Source organism: Hesperophylax consimilis, chromosome 13 (genome assembly GCF_061612785.1).
Source record: "Hesperophylax consimilis isolate HC1 chromosome 13, BYU_Hcon_1.0, whole genome shotgun sequence".
NCBI classification, from domain to species: domain Eukaryota; kingdom Metazoa; phylum Arthropoda; class Insecta; order Trichoptera; family Limnephilidae; genus Hesperophylax; species Hesperophylax consimilis.
Genome location: NC_142848.1, coordinates 30,199,738 through 30,205,995, shown reverse-complemented (window position 1 = coordinate 30,205,995; position 6,258 = coordinate 30,199,738). Strand labels below are relative to the sequence as shown.

The 6,258-nt window shown below is 34.5% G+C and overlaps 1 non-coding gene across 1 annotated transcript; it reads right to left on the bottom strand.

Moving 5' to 3' along the window:
- Nucleotides 1-5,328: 5,328 nt before the first annotated feature.
- TRNAL-CAG (transfer RNA leucine (anticodon CAG)) lies at nt 5,329-5,412 on the bottom strand. Its single transcript has one exon. It is a non-coding gene; the product is annotated as a tRNA-Leu (tRNA).
- Between the last annotated feature and the right edge of the window lie 846 nt (nt 5,413-6,258).

Here is a 6,258-nt window from a genome sequence, read left to right as displayed (position 1 = left end):
CCTCTTATATAAAATCTAGAAAAAACACAGATTAAAAGTATGTACATAGATAATGTTAACTAATTTCTCACATAAAAAATAATAATTACATCATTAAATAATATTCAAAGATAACCAAAATAAAGAAAGAAAAACAACATAGTGAAAATGAGAAAATAACTTAATAATCTTACACACAGCAGTGTAGAGAGGGTTAGTTAAAAAAATATATTAAATATTTGCAGCCGCACAAGAGTCCCAACTGCTCCCAACCGTTTTGAGCCAGTTAGACTTTTACTACTTTCAGCCACGACTACTACTACCCTCGGGGGGGGGGGGGATGCTGGATGAGAAAGGTGGGGAAATACCTGTCTATTCAGATCTCGTAAACAAACACGGCCAAAGCCATTTCAAGCAACGTTTCAATTCTGAATTATGGTCTTACACCATGGCGATACTGATAGTATCTTCCACTCTTTGTGTAATTAACAATTTGACTTATTTTTTTCCAATATACATTTAGTAAATTGACCTGAGGACAAATAGAAAATATCGGCGTCTGAAAAGATATTTTTGTATTTTCTGCACGTCCTTCTGAAAAATTAATGTTATGTGTAGTTAGTTTTTGAGTGTGGGATGTGGAATAGTTAACGTGACATATTTTCCTTTTGGCTTCGAATGTTGTCACACGAATGTGGTCAGATGTATCGGAGCTGACTGTGACCCGAAAGTTAATGTCAATGATAAACTAAGTTTTGAACGCCCACAGACATTAACCTTTGCTCAAGCCGAGGATATCTTGACTCAATTAAAATCTATCGAAACATCGAAGTTCATTTTTAATATCATCGGCTTTTTAAAAAACAATATTTTTTGTTTCAATAAGAAAAAATAATAAGTTTCGATACGGTTTCGGGTCAAAATATCATCAAATTTATTCACAATTCCAAAGTGCAAATTAGCATCTAATTTATCCATCTGGAATCAGCTTCCAAGATTATTAAATTATTCATACAAAAGTTTTCATGGGCTGTGGGAAGCATGTACCGCAGATTGAGTAGTTAAAAATCAGATTTATGGATATTTTTAGCTCTGAGGCGTATGTGTGGTAAAACCGTGTATGATCGTGTGAGGAATGTGGAGATCCGCAAAGAGTGCAAGGCGGATGTAAGCGTAACGATTAAGATTAAGAAAGGGAAACTTAGATGGTTTGGGCATATAGAGCGAATGAGCGAAGAAAGGAGTGCAAGGAGGATATATGATGCAAATGCGAATGGTAGCAGAAGTCGGGGACGCCCGAGGGAGACATTGTACGATCAAGTGAATCAGATACTCGAGTCGGGCCATGCCAAGAGTAAGAATAATAGAAGATTATGTATGATACGATGTATGAATGTGAATGAGGCAAGAAGTGTGTGCTAAGACCGAGTTGTTTGGCGATCCGTCCTCTCTGCCTACCCCTACGGGGAAACGGCGTGATGTTTAGTCATTTAGTTAAATAAAAATATTAAATAATATGTCTAGACGCCATCTAGTAGGAGATTTAGCATTATCAATGCTTTATCTACAAAAATTAAGTCTGTTGTTTTTCTAGTGAAAAATTTAATAAGCATGTTGAATGAAAAATACTTGTTATATTGAAAAATTTGGAGGGTTTAAAATAAGCCGACATGTGCGCAATTGGTAGAGAACCTGGCCTCGATTCTCGACGAAGTCATTCCACTCGAATAACGAGTGGTTCAACCCACTTCGTGTGGAATGACTTTTGACGTTTGGCATATTTAATTATGTACTTTCGACGAGACTCAAGAATAAGATTGTCGACCGATGTATGTACTTTCGATGCCGATTTGTAATAATAATGTATGACATGTGTAATAAAGTTGAAATCTTGTCTCTTAAATTAAAATGTAAATAATTAATCTGTGACTCCATAAAATACATTAATTTACAATAATTGATCATTCATATTTTCTTCTTATCTTATGTGAATCCGTTTTTTTTAAAAAAATATTAATTTGTTATTTATTAGGGCTCTTCCATATATGATACTAGTCGAATAATACATTATACAGTCAGAATAAAGCAGATTTGTAATATGTAAGTACTTAATATAATAAATACCATTAGTTACACTGTCGTAAAATTTGTAACGGAGTACAAGTTTACAATTTAATGCAGTGCAGTGCAATTCGCCTTAGGAGCCGATCTTATCATGCAGTAGAACGAATTTTTGTGTGACGTAAAACCAAATGCGTGATGTTATCAGTTACATAAAGGATGCAAGTACAATGAGGATGCAAGTACACTCAGAGGCGGTGTAGAAACTGTACTGGTGAACCTTTCGTCTCCTGGTTACAAGGTTACAAGGACGCGAAGGTAGGGAATAATTGTTGAAAATATCCATCGGTATATATGCGCCCGAACAATAACATTTTAACGATTCTATTACACATTCTTCACTAGATGTGAAATGCATTGAAGATATATTTTTTACAGTATATGATAGTTAATTAACGGCGCGGCGTAACATTTTTTTAATCGACATTTGGTGTCAAATTTTCTGTATATTTTTCAAGTAAAATCCGTTGTTTTAAAGTAACACTTGTCTTCGTGAAAGTCATTTTGTAATCGTTCCTCTGCATCCTTACATAGTATTCTTCCGCAGTGTTTCGGTAAAAGAAAGAGGGTCCTAGGTCGAGAGTGTCCTGGATTAGGGGTTATAAAAAGCGGGCTTAACTGGACAGCGCCCGCAGTTTGTTTCGACCCGTGTGACAGAGCCTTAAATAAATATCACTCCGGACCTGTCGACTATCGCTTTGTCCGCCATAGAACAAATGAAACAAAAAATAACTATGATAAAACGGGATACCTTGTGCACTAAATGAAAATACATAGATTGTAAACGAAGTGAACACACTTGACTATTTGATACCTGTGATTTATAACAAATTTAACGAAAACTTTAACTTGAAAAATAATGAGGAACCCTGCCCTAAACTGACAAAAAAGTGGTTAATAAATGAACAAAACGTTTATCTATCCTAAACATTATATTTGGTATTAATATTTAAACTTAAGCTAATGTGTATTATGTTATAACATTAAATGGTAGAACCTACAGACAAGCTGATTGTCACAGCTTTGTGGGACTACCCATATCTTATATTGTACTAAATGTAATTATATTAAATTTAATAAAAAAAAAAAAAAAAAAAAAAAAAGTGCGTAAACTTTTAGTACCGCCTGTGCCTGCACCTTTAGTGACTAATCTGACATTTATTTATAACTGATAACATCAAGCATTTGGTTTTACGTTATACTGCATGATAAGGTCGGCTCCTAATTATTTTAAAATTTTATGAACATGTTTTGTATTTAATGACAGTAAAATATAACTAACTAACCGTCAAGTCGTTTCTCCGCAGGATAAGGCAGATAGGACGGACGCGGTCTTGGCACACAATCCTTGCTTCATTTACATTCATACATGGTCTCATACATACTCTTTTTTTTATTCCTTGACGCTTGACATGGCCCTACTCAAGTATCTGTTTTCTTGATCATTCCCCGGGCGTCCCCGACTACGTCTACCTTTGATTCTTTTTTAGCTGCCTGCAAAGTTACTACTTCAAGCTGTAACATTGACATAAGTTTTAAAAATCTCACTAATTCTTGAATTTGTGACAGGTCTGACTTCTGAACTGACTGACTTGAAGGGTTTATTAATAATTACCAAGAACAGAGACGACGGCATACTAAATAAAACAGCTGTATTAAAAAATTCCAAATTAATACGTTTCTGCCAAGAAACGATGAATGGTGATACTCTAGCCCAGGGTTTCCCAACCCCGTGCCAACATCGTGAACGATTCGTATGAGCCCGCCTCTATTCGACAGTGAAATAATTTTTTAACACCTCCACTAAGTCCCAAATGGCCGATTTGTTAGAGTTTTATTTTTTTAAGTGCCTAGGTTTATTAAATACGTTCGTATGTTTGCGATATTGTATGTATGAGTGGTTCCTTTGCTGGTTCCTTGTCGCAACCTGTCTAGTGCCGAGCCAGACTGCACTCTTCACGCTAGCCTGGAACGGAGAGTTCTATTTGCACATAACTCCTTGTACACACAGAAAACCCGAAGTGAACGAACGCCACGAACTGAGCCGATGAACGCCGAAGGCGCCAAAACACATGGCACATGACTCTGCCAGCTCTGTCTGTCAGTGAAAGCAATAAGCATCGCCCCGACAGCCAAACTGACAGTAGTCACGTGCTCGTACTGTCCCGATCGGTTCGGCGATCATCGGCTAACTTCGGGTTTTCGGCGTGTACAAGGAGTGATGTGAAAATAGCATTCCCCGCCTGGAACCGCGTTGTTGTAATTTTGATTGCGATTGCTGCCCCGAGTTTGTCGATTAAAAATAGGTGGTGCCCGCCACCCTACCGATATTTTAGAATGTGCTCTAGAGTACAAAAAGGTTGGGAACCCCTGCTCTAGCCGATAGCAGGAGCCAGTAACCAGTAACAGTAGCAGTACCCAGTAATAAGAGATGATTCCGCTGCCATTACAGCTGTCAGATGAAAGAAGCAAATTAAAACAACCATGTCTTGTAAAAAGTTTACGAATAATACACAGAATAGTCCTGAATTATATAACTTAAAAGGTTGCAGCCTCTAATAGAAAATGTTTAGAAGTGTGATCTAGAATGATTTGAATGAAAACTGGTGTCACAAATGTGTCTTAAGACTTTTTGACTACTAGAGTCGCACAATTTTCGTGACGCACTGGCTTGTCGTTTGAATTTTTATCCTGCTTCATTATACACATTTTCTGTTTTGTATTTGAGATTATAAATATTAATAACTTTTCTACAATTATTATTGACGATATTATCTCTTCAATAATATTTTTTACTTTCTAAAAATCTTATTTTTCATTCATCAATTCATATTACGTACGCAATGTTAATTAATTTACAAGTAAAATTCATTTCTGTATTGTCGAAATTAAATTATTTTTAATTTAAAAAAAAAAAGTTATTGTAATTTATATTTTACAAGCTTAGTGAATTTCTTGCAATTTATTCAATTAAAATAATAATTCTTTCGCTAAATTATATTCTTAGCATTTTAAATGAGTTTTTATTTTAATAATTAAACTTACAATTTAAGATAATTTTTTTACATGATGTTATTAAAATTAATAATTTTATAATAAAAAAATTATATTTTTGAAATACTTTACAAATTAAATAAATACTTTAAAATTATTTTAACAAATTAAGAAAATCTGATGTAAGATATCTTATTTTAAAAATTATTTGAATAAAAGAAAGCAAAATAAATTTGTCAGAAGTGGGATTCGAACCCACGCCCACCTAAGTGGACTGCGACCTGAACGCAGCGCCTTAGACCGCTCGGCCATCCGGACATATCTGTAGTTCTCTTAATACTTCACCTATTGTGCGATTCCATTAATAAATTTATTTTTAGACTAATACACGGAAGTGGGTTCAATGATACATTATGCTAATTTCTGTATTATATAATCGGTACGTGTATGATTTTAGGTAAATAGTATATTTTAGTACAGAACGCAAAACAATTACTTTGTTTTTAACCACGAATTTTTATTTATAGAAGCATCTCTAGGATATTAAATTAAACTAATCTAAAAATTCAACGTGCTTGTTTATTTATACTTAAAACGTGAGACGAAACATTTAACAGTTCTCAACAGTCGCAACACTCGTGCGCTCTAGCGGAATAAATTATGTACTATCAAACATTGCTACCATCTTGACAGGATTGATCGGACACGGAACACACACACAAATTTACAGAGAGAGGATACGCAAAGTGGTCCAGTCAAATCGCAGACCCGTAAAAATTACGTGATATTATAATTTTAGGATTGATAATTGCATGTTAGCTAAAAAGCGGAGACCCTTCTAAAATTACCAAGAAATTTAAACAAACGAAATACACCTTTAAAGTATATAATTAAATAGTGTTGTAGGTAGGTACTTTATCGCTCGTCTGAATTCTTGAAACATCAGGATAAATTTTGAAAATGGCACTTAAATTCAAAATCCGAGTTTTTTTAACCAGATTTGGGACAAAAGTTTTTTATGAACTTTAACAAATTCGGTACCTTATTTTTTAAAAATACTAACATACTACTTAAATTAAAATAAAACATTTTCATTTATAAAAATACTGCCGGGGGGGGGGGGGGTACCGGAAAAAACACCCACAAAAACTACTCTGACTAAAC